Source organism: Chinchilla lanigera, unplaced genomic scaffold (genome assembly GCF_000276665.1).
Source record: "Chinchilla lanigera isolate Chin_1 unplaced genomic scaffold, ChiLan1.0 scaffold00034, whole genome shotgun sequence".
In the NCBI taxonomy this organism is placed as follows: domain Eukaryota; kingdom Metazoa; phylum Chordata; class Mammalia; order Rodentia; family Chinchillidae; genus Chinchilla; species Chinchilla lanigera.
Window position 1 is genome coordinate 9,996,559 of NW_004955435.1, and position 11,713 is coordinate 10,008,271.

Here is an 11,713-nt window from a genome sequence, read left to right on the forward strand (position 1 = left end):
ACAAATGCCCATAAACTGAGGAATAGATAAAAAAGATGTATTTTTATACAATGGAGTATTACTCAGTGGTAAAAATAGATGAACTCAAGGCTTTTATAGGTAAGTGGATGCAACTAGAGACCATACTCAGAAGTGAAATACATCAGACCCACAAGTGTAAACATCATATTATCTCCCTAGTGTAACAACATGAAAGAGTAAAATTTCTCAAAGGTTATATATGTATATATGAATAGCTGGCGTAACTGTACTGCTGATCTCTGGTGGTTTATTGAAGGCAACAGTTAATGATTAAATTTTTTTTATATTTTGACCAATTTTGCATGCTTATACCTGGTAATCTGAGCAATTTATGTGAAGATGACAGTATTCAATATAACAACAATTGGTGAATTCCTACCATCCTGTCTAGTGAAACTATGTATTTTCTTTAATGTTATTTTAAATTATTATTTTTCAACCCCTTTAATTCTTTGATCAGTCTTTTATTCTCTACATCTGATAACTTCAGCAAGTTCATTGAAATAACAATATGTAATATAACAACTACTGTTAATCCCTCTCATTTGGTTTGAAACCCCATATCATTTTTAATGTACTTGCTTTGTTTTGTTTATATTTTACTGTTGTTCTTTTATTTTACTATTCTCTTTAAAATAAAAGCTAATAAAGAAACTGATCCAGGAGTCACAGTGCCTGATTCTACACATGAGTTATTGTTTTCATCCTTGTACCACAAAAAAACCAGAATGTCTGTATTCTACATTTTATTACTTTTATAATCTATACAAAATGCCAATATTGCACTGTATAGATATAGACAGACATTTTTTAATAAATATTTGGAAGTAAATGCTAATATTTCATTACTATTCCAAATGGATTTATAAAAATTCAGTTAAATATTCAAATTACCTAAGTTAAAATAACAGAAAAGCAGAAAGAATATGGTATAGCTATACTACTTTAAGACATGACAACTACTTAAATACAGTTTAGTATCATATTTAGAAGTTATAAAATTAATGATGTAATTATTTGATTTTCATGCCTGTTAGAATAATTTTTCAGTCATTTTCAGCAACTCCTCAGAGGTGTGAATCTTGAGATTGGAATAAGCATTTGTAATGAATTCTGTTTCTTAATTGTGTGAACACACATTAAAGGAAAAATTTATAAATGGTTCTGACTTTGTGGCTTTTTTCCCCAGCACGTTTTAAATTTCTTTTAAAGAGAATAAAAAATAATAAAGATAAAACATTAGAAATGATACAGAATTTCACTTATCAAGGTGATAGTAACTCAATAACGGTTGTTATATTGCACATAATTATCTTCAAATTAGTTGTTCAGATCACCAGGTATAAGTATGAAAAATTAGCCAAAAAATGAAAAGGAAGAAAAGAATTGAAACATCAACTGTTCCTTTCAATGGACCAGTAGAAATCAGTAGTATAATTGTCCCAGCTATCATGCATATATATATATTTTTTTTCACTACTTTCTTTCATTCTTTTCTCCTTTCCCTCATACCAGTTGTTCCTTCTCTCTGAACAATTACTTACCCTTTAATAGTAGCTATTGTACCTTTCAAATTTTATTTACTCTTTCTGATTCTTACACTAGAGAGGCAATATGATGTTTACACATATGGGTCTGATTTATCTCACTTATGAGTATGGGCTCTAGTTGCATCCATTTATCTGTAAAAGTCTCGAGTTTATCTTTCTTTATACTTGACTATACTACATTGTACAAAAATACCACATCTTTTTTTTTAATCCATTCCTCAGTTGGTGGGCATTTAGGTTGTTTCCAAGATTTAGCTATGACAAATTGCACTGCTATAAACATGGGGGCACATACATCGCTGTGGTATGATGTTTTCAGTTGTTCTGGAAAAATAGGAAGAAAGGGAATAGCTGGATTGAATGGGACGTCTAATCCTACTTTTTTGAAGAATCTCCATACTAATTTCCATAGTGGTTGTACCGGTCTACACTCCCATCAACAGTGGAGAAGTATTCCTTTTTCTCTGCAGTCTCTGCAGCATTTGTTATTAGTTGACATCTAGATGATAGCCATTCTTTGTGGGATGAGATCGAATCTTAGTACTGTTTTAATTTGCATTTCTTGAATGACTAATGATGTTGAACATTATCTCATGTATGTAATTGCCATTTGTATTTCTTTATCAGAGAAGTGTTTATTCATCTCAATTGACCATTTTTGTATTGGGTTTTGAATTTTGGGGGCCTATTTTATTTAACTTTTTGTATGTTCTAGACGGAGTCCTTTGTCTGAAGTACAGTTGGCTAAAGCTTTTTCACACTCGTGGTTTTTTCTTTTCACCCTGTTGGTGATCTTTTGGTATGCAAATACTTTTCAATAAGATGAGATCCCAGTTGTTGATATTTTGAAGTATTTCCCATGCAGTCTAGTTTTTGTTCATGAACTCTGTGCTTACCCCTACGTCTTTGGGACTTCCACCTACTTTCTCTTCCAGTGGATCTAGGGTTTCTGTTTTAATATTTAGATCTTCAAACCATTTTGACTATATTTTGGTGCATGGTGATAGGCATGAGCCTAGTTTTAGTCTTCAGCATGTGGAAAGCCAGTTTTTCCAGCACCACTTATTAAGAAGGTTGTCTTTGTTATAGTGAGCCTGTTTGGCCCCTTTGTCAAAGATAAGGTGGTTGAGTGGGTTTGGGGTTATGGCAGCATCTTCTAGTCTTTCCTACTGATGTTCAGGTTTGCTTTTGCCAATACTATGCTGATTTCATCTGAGTAAATCTGTAGTATAATTTCAAGTCACGGATTGTGGTACTTCTTGCCTTGTGTTTGTTCCCAGGATTGCTTTTGCCATTCTGTGTCTCTTCTGGTTCAGATGAATTTTAGGAATGTTTTTGCTAGAACTGTGAGGTACATCAATGGTATTTTCATTAGGATTGCATTGACTCTATATAACAGTTTGGGGAGTATGATCATTTTCATAGTGTTGAGTCTTCTTATCCATGAGCAAGGGACATCTTTCCATTTTTAGACATTCTCTTTGATCTCTTTTCTCAGAGAACTGTAATTTTCACTGAATAGATCTTTTGCTTCTTTTGTTCGAAGGATTTCTAAGTATTTCAACTTTTTTGATGCTATTGTGAAAGATATAGCTTCCTTAATCTCTCTCTCAGTGTGATTGTTGTTCGTGTATAGGAATCCTGTTGATTATTGAGTGTTGACTTTGTATCTAGCTACATTACTTAATATGTTTATGAAGTCTAGAAGTCTTTCAGCTGAGTTTTGGGGGTCTTCTATGTAGAGTTTCATATCATCTATGAATAATAATAATTTCACTTCTACCTTCCAATCTTCCTTCCTCTTATTTCTCTCTCTGGTCTAAGTGCTCTGGCTAAGGTTCCAGAACTATGGTGAATAGGAGTGCTGATAGTGGACATATTTTCCTTGTTTCTGATTTTAAAGTAAAAGCTTTCACTTTTGTCTATTTAGTATGATGTTGCCTGTTGGTTTTCACAGATGGCTTTTACTAGATTGAGGTAAAGGCCATCTATCCTAATTTTCTGTACTTTTTTACCATGAATAAATGTTGGACTTTATCAAATTTTTTCTACATCTAATTGAGATAATCACATGATTCTTATCTTTGATATGTTGTGTTACATTTATTGATTTTTGTATATTGAATCATCACTGCATTCCTGGGATGAATACCATTTGGTCATGGTGCATTATCTTCTTGATGGTTTATTGAATTCTGTTTGCTAGTATTTAATTGAGAATTATTGCATCTATGTTCATTAGAGAGATTATTCTGTAACTCTCTTTTTTGGTTGGGTCATTGCTTGATTTTGGTATCAGGGTAATAGCTGCCTCCAGGAATGAGTTGGGATGAATTGCTTCACTTTTGATTTCATTAAACGATTTGAGAAAATTTGGTGTTAAATCTTCTCTAAATTTCTGATAGAATTCAGCTGTAAATCAATCAGGACCTGAGCTTTTCATTTTTGGTAATTTATTTTTGGTAATTTTTTTATTACATTTTCAGTTTCATTGCGTGATATTGGATTATTCAGGAATTTTATGTCTTCTTGATTCAGTTTTGGCAGTTCATATATATCTAGAAGTCTGTCCATTTCTTCTGTGTTCTCCATCCTATAAAAGTATATACACTAAAAATATTACCTTTCAAGGAAAGAGCTAATCATAAAAGGAAATGGTGAAAAGTAGTCTAATAGGAGCTGGGGATTTAGCTCAATGGAACAGCACCTGCCTGGAAAGAGCGAGGTCGTGAGTTCGATGCCAGAAAAAAAAAAAAAAAAAAGAAAAAAAGAAAAGTAGTCTAATAGGAGGTGGACATGCATCCATAAATAGAAGAAAGTTGACTTTCTTTCTGGTAAAAACCATTCCACTTTTAAAATTCTATTAGATTAATATATTTAGATTCCACATTTGTCTTTCTCAGCATGGCATATTTCACTTACCCATATTTCACTTTCCAGTTAGTCCATGTTGTCAAACGTGACAAGATTTCTTCCTTAGTTGTTTTGTGTGTCACCGAGCAGCATTCCATTGTGTATCAATACCCGCTTTTCTTTAACCATCTGAACACTGTTGGATTCAAGTTGATGCCGTATCATAAATGCTACAAATACATAAGAGTATGGCTTTCTCTACAACATGTCAATCTCACTCTTTCTAATAGTTATATACTTGGAGAAGCATTACTGGATAAGATGGCACTTTTCCCTATATGTCCTTATTAGGCACACAGTTAGATGTTCTGCCTATCATTTGAGAACTAGTAGCTGGTTACATGAAAAGCAAAGAAAAAAAGACATAATTTCTTCCTTTATGCTTCATTTTCTTAACTATAGATAAAATGCACACAAGTTTGTGGTTTCAAACTTTAACCCAAGAAGCAAAAAAGAGACACAAAGGTTTTGTAAATGAGGAGGAGAAGGGGGATTGAAGGGAAGGGAGGGGGATGGGAAAAAAAGAAGAATCAAAATATGTCAGGTACAGATACAGATTCCCTATGATGAAAGTTTTATCATTATGTATATCTAAAAATGTATCAATAAGATTAAAAGAAAAAATACTTGAGCCCAAGAAAACGTAATATCCTCTGTGTCTGCTGCTATGGTCCTGCACCTTATAAAGTGCGTGCCATGAGTAAGGGTTTTGATTTTTTTTTGGTTTTTCTCCGGAACCGGAAACCGAACTCACGACCTTGCGCTTGCCAGGCAGGCACTTTGCCCCTGAGCTAAATCCCCAGCCCCTAGCAGTAAGGGTTTTGAAAAGCTCTCAAAGTCTTACTACAAACAAAATGGAAGTCATCCACTTAGCAAGCAGACAGGGACCTTTTTCCCTCGGACACAGGTCAACAAAGCTGATTTTCCTTGTTAAAGAACAATGACCACAGAAGAACAAATTTAAATCTCTTGTACAAACCAGTGAATCATACAAATATAACCTGAGACTTCATTCAGTGCAACTGCCATCTTGGTACTCATGTACCTTCATGTGTGAAGGCACATTCTCTCTATCCATCTGTACATTTATCATTCAGTAATAAAGTTTGCCCATGTCTTATCTTAAATCTTTTGTCAAAGACACAAAGGAATCATGGTGGATGGTTTGTTCCTCAGAATGCGACAGTCTCAAAGTGTTAGTGGCAGGCTTCCCAGTGACAGTATGTTAGCTATGGGCTTATGTTGTGCACCTTTTACTTTACTGAAGCTCATTCATCTGTATCTCATTGGAAGATTTTTACATTGTAAAAGATATTCAATTTTATCAAATATGTTTTCTATATCTTTTTAAATGGTTATTTTGCAAATTATTAACACAGGTGACACAAAAATATTAATGGCTCTGGGAGGATATTTAGCAATTAAAATGATAAATACATTTATGTCCCTTGGAATAAATAATAAGATAATAAGACAAAGTCAATGAAGAGCAAAATATGAATGTGAATAATTGTTTTTAATCTAATCACTTAAAATATTACTGACAATAGCACAGTCTTCAAGTACTACTGTCCTATAAATTCAAGTACTTCGAGTACTACTGTCCCATAAGTATTTACTTATTGAAGACTTACTATGTGGTAGGCATTCATGAGCAAGCATCATGGAACTTATTTTTACAAAAATCAGTTTATCTTCATTTTCTTCTGCTTCGTATTTTAAAAGTTCTAAACCACACGGGCATTAAAAATAGCTACAATGCAGGTTCTAGGAAAGAAAGTCCAGTTGCTGGAACATCTTTGTGTACAAGAACATTTACCTCTGCAGGAGATGTTGAAGCTTTTGTGTCAGTTATTTTTAGCATATCTTCAGAGGATTGGAGGCAGACAACAAGGAAAGATACAGATCTAAATATGAAGTTGTTCTACTATAAAAATTCTCTTTCAGAGAGGTGCTAAATATGAAACTGTACTGCTTGTGGTTGAATTCTATTATATAATTTGCAGCACTGATGTTAATTTTTCTTCCTAGCATCTCCTAAAAATACTTTGGTCAGCCACCCTCATCTGGAAGTGTCTCAACTTTGGCATTGTGTAAATCTGTGATTGTGAATAATCCAAACTCATTTCCTGAAAAAGGAAAGTGGGTCTGCAATGGTCTTCACCGCTGCCTTCTAAGGAAATAAAGAAAATTAAAAGAACAAAAGAGACAAAAGGAGAACATACTTCACTGTTTTGATGAGAATAAAATGCCAGGGTAATAATAAACAAAATGAGAGTTGATCTTTAAGGAACTTTGCTTCTTATTCTAAGAAACTTGGGGCTTGTTGACTTCATTTGCATGATTGAAAGTTATTAATCTACACTCAACAGAAAAAAATCTATTTCTACTTGTCATGGAACTAATTTCACCAAAGAGGCATGTATATTACTCATCTTTCTCTTCCTACCTCTTCGGGAAAAACATGATAAGTTGCTTCCAAATACTGGCAGAGAGAAATTTATGCATATATACTTTCAAAATATATAGAAAGGATTTTAAAATGAAAATCCTACTTTTTATGAAGATAATGATAATTCTATGTTGTATCATCTTTCTCTTTTTGGAAATAAGGAGTTAAACTGCAAGAACAATTAACAGTTCAAGCGAAAAGTGCTAGAACATGAAGGTGGAGAAGTGTGAACTTTGCTATCTCTCATGAGTTCCTATTATTACCAAGTTTCTTTCCCTCTCACTGCATTTTATCACCTCTAGCATTTCACTTCAGGGAATGTAGAAAGATAAAACACAAAAAATTTAACATACATTGGCACTACACTTTGATGATCCAAATAGTTATATACACCTTGTCTATATTTCCCAGCAGTAATACACACGAATAAAATAGATAAGTAAAAATATTCTGATAATATTTAAAGTATAAAGAGAATACAAGAAAGAGAACCCTATTAGTTGCAATATTGATGGCAATCAAGGAATATATTCAAGTATTAACAAAGAATTTCTGCTAAGCACAGCAAACACAACTGGAATATGAAAACAACCAGCAAAGTTATGTACTGTGCCTTTAAAAATGTCCACAAATGTTCCTTTTTTCTTTTTTCTTTTAAAGATAAAAGAACGGAAACATATTAACAAACACACATATATTTAGAGAATAACACAAAAACATTACAAGCAATACAGAACTGCAGACAAGGTAATAGGAAATTAACAATAGTTGTATTACATATTGATATCTTCAAATTGGTTACTCAGATAAACAAATATAGACATGTAAGACTGATCAAACACTTAGACAATAACTTCAACACATGTTCTTAAAGTGATAACTCATGTGCATGTTATTTACATGTTTCAAAATTAATATAAAATTATTTACATTATTTTTCTTCCAATTGGTAGAGTGACTATCAGCCCTTGTCTTAATAGAGTACAGCTTAGCTTCACATCTATGAGGACCAGCTCTAATTTGAACTTTCCTTCAGGGCTGAGGAAGAGTAAGTGCCTGTCACAAATGACTACAGAGTACTCATCGCCTTAGAAAGGAAGAGGATGCAACTAAACAAGTGAAATTCTTTTATTTACATCACAAACAGGTTTATTGTGAGTCTTTTTACCTTGCAATGGTCACTTTCCAGTTGCTCAGACTAAATACCTGGCATTGACAAATTAAAGAGACACTTATTTTGGCATGTGATTGTAGTGCATGATGAATCTGGGCTAGAAATGGCACAGCAGGGAGAGGAGGGGTTCCCTGGCAGAGGAGAGGTTCTCAACCCAGGGCAGTGGGAAGCAAAGAGAGAGGGGAGAAACTAGACACAAGAATACACCCTCCCAGGTCATGCACCGTACCGTGCACCTCAAAATGGGCCTCTCATTGAAGTGGACTCCACCCCCAGCAGCATGTTCGGCCATGGACACATCAATGATTGATCTACTGGTGAGGATAGCATCCCTGGCTCCATTCAACTTCCAAATGCCCTACCTGTAAATACTTGAGATTTGGGGGAGCATTGTAGATCTAAACAAAAGCAGTCTTTTTGTCAGTAAAACTGCAAACATTTTTGGATATATTATCAAAATGAAGACAATTAGTTAAGGAAACATGTGTACTTAATAAATGTATATTAACCATCAGAAAAATGACATGGGACAGGAGAATGTGGAAGAAAAGCCTCCCCAGCTGTGGCTGACATAACTAGCATGTGAACGTCGTGAGAGATTTAGGTGAGGTTGATGGATGAGGTGCTGCTTAAAGGCCAGGTGGCTATGTACACAAGGTGAGAGATGAGAAGTTTAAAATGATAGCAGGATGAGATGAAAAAAAACCAGGAGATACCATAGGGATCTCTTAAAGATGAGCACAGTATTGCCAAATACTCATTAAAATGTGGATGTGGATAGACAGCATTAATTTGTAGTAATACTAGTCAGCCTAGTTCTTGGTCTGTCTCCAAACTTGTTTAGCAGTATTAAAAAGGGAGTTAAAAATTATGACTTCTAGAGCCACCTATACTTGGGTCTTTCCAGATATTGTCTTGCAGACCAATAAATTTCACCTTGTAAAATCGCCCTGGATTTTCTGCCACCCTGAATGTTGTCTTTTGCACATAATTCTGCACACTGAATAGTGAGGACCCAGAGAGCCACCAAAATTTCTCATGTGACCCATAAGGTGATAAGTGGCTCAAAATCACAAGCAGAAGAGGAGTCATGGTAAGAGCATTATTCAATGGACTGACATCAGAAGGTTACTGTGTACTGAATAAGAACAGAGAAATTCAATACTATAGTAAAGCCTGAGGCTGGACCAAAGATAAGAAAAAAAGACTCCAGAGTTTTGGAGAGGAGAAAAAATGCTTGATGCCCACAATTAAGGAAGGGAAGGTTTATTTAGCTCAGTCTGTGGAGGTTTCAGTCCATACTCAGTCGGCTCCAAGGCAGAGTGGCACATAGCAGAGCGCAACAGCTCATTGCAGAAGAACACAGCAAAAGCAACAAGAGCAAAATGGAAGAGCTGAGGGAAGAGCAAGCCTCCTTTCTTGCCCTGGGGCAAGTGTAGCACTCACACTCAATCAATCAGAACTCTAAAAGCTCACCCCACAACTGTATGAGGATTTGGGGGGATATTCATACACAAACCATAACAGGGACTTTCTTCACTCACAGGTTAAAGAATACCCAACACCCACAAGTTAAAGGAGGAGAGATTTATTTTGCTTCACATCTTCGGTCCATGGTCAGCTTGATCCAAGACAGAAACATTCCGGGTGGAAGCAAGCTGGAGCCAGGAAGCAAAGAGCAAATGGAAGAGGCAGGCAGGGAGATACAACCTTCCAGACTGTTCCCTAACTCGCACCTCGGCCCTACTTCCCCACAGCACACTGAGTCCCTCAACTCAGTAGCAGATGAATCCATTGATGCTTACAGCGATTCCACAGTCCACTAACCTTCTAAAAGTCCTGCCTCTGAGTGCATGAGGAGGGGAGGGGACACTAACTCTAAACCATACACATGTCCACATCTATTAAGAAAATGGAAAAACATCCTTTTCCAGTTGACAGACAGTAACAGGTAGAATAAAAACGTACTATTATAAGTGCTGTTCACATGGAGTCTTCCTTCTTCACACCTCCAATCTTCCCCAGGAAACTTCCACAGCATGTGTGCTATCAGACCTTCTACTTTCTGGCCTCCTTCTCCCCCCTGACTTCTAAGCCAAACCTGCCATGCTCTGCGCTTTTGTGCTGCTGTCCCTGCCTGGCCTCCTGCTTCTTGTATGCACTTATCTTTGCTGCTGCTTCCTACACTGGTGGAGGGAGCTGCTCATGAGTTGGCGGACATCAAAGTTGGTTGTACCAGCTACGTGGCATCTCTAAGTGATGTATGGTTGAAGCAGTCTGCTGAGGACTTGCAACACTGGTGTGATTTAGTAATTTCATGAAGAAGGTCCTTTACCACCCTCTAAACCAGTTTTCAAGCTTGAACTTGGACAGTGACTGTAACCCACTAGGAAGTGCCTATGCACTGTGAGGTGGGGCAGCCAGCCAATGGGATAGAACGATTGATTTCTTTACTCGTGGCTGGGACATGATGTATAAGTAGCCACTGAGGAATTGATTCCAGCAGCCTGTGGCTGTGAGCTAAGATGTGAAATGGCAGAGTGAGGCATCTGTACCTGAATGTCTACCTTCTGCTGCACAAAGTAAAATACTAATAGGTAAAACTCTAGTTTGACATGTTATGGTGGAGGTGACAGAAGAAATGGAGAAGTTCTGCTTTTCAGTACCTTTCAGGATTCCTTTTTGCTTGCTTTTTAAAATAAGAGTAGCTGGGTGTGGTGGCACACGCCTGTAATCCCAGCACTCAGGAGGCTGAGGCAGGAGGATCTTTGTGAATTTGAGACCAGCCTGGGCTACAAAGTGAGCTCAAGGACAACTTGAACTGCATAGCGAGAGTTTGTCTCAAAAAGACAAAAATAAAAGTGATTTTAGTGCTCAGATGAAGAAAATACAAGCAACAAATAAATATATGAAAAAATGCTAAACAGTACTGGTCATTTGAGAGAAGCAAATTAAAACAACACCTAGATTCCATCTCATCCCAGAAAGAATGGCTATTATCAAAATATCAACATAACAAATGTTGGAGGAGCTGTGGAGAAAAAGAAACCCTTCTCCATTGTTGGTGGGAGTGTACACTGGAGCAACCACTATGGAAATCAGGGTGGAGAGTCCTCAAAACACTGCGATTGGAGGTTCCAGGTGACCCAGATATTCCCCCTGCTGGGTATCTTCCTGAAGAATTAAAAACATCATACCCCAGCGATATCTGTGCACTCATGTCTATAGCAGCACAATTTGTAGTAGCTAAATCTTGAAAACAGCCCCAATGCCCACCAACAAACGAATGAATAAAAAAGAGGAGGTCTTTTTATACAATGAGATACTACTCAGCCATGCAGGAGGATAAACTGGAGACTTTTAGAGGTAAATGGATGCACCTCGAGACCATATTCATAAGTGAAATAAACCAGGTGCACATGGGCAAACATTGTATTGTCTCCCTAGGGTGAAAAGCTGGAAGAATAAATAAGATCCAAAATGTGCAATAAGCATTGTAAAATGGGAAGAAACTATTCAAAAAGAAAGAAAAACAGAGATAGGGAAAGGAGAAAAGAAGGAAAGGAAAAACAACAACAGCAACAAAATAATATATATTATATA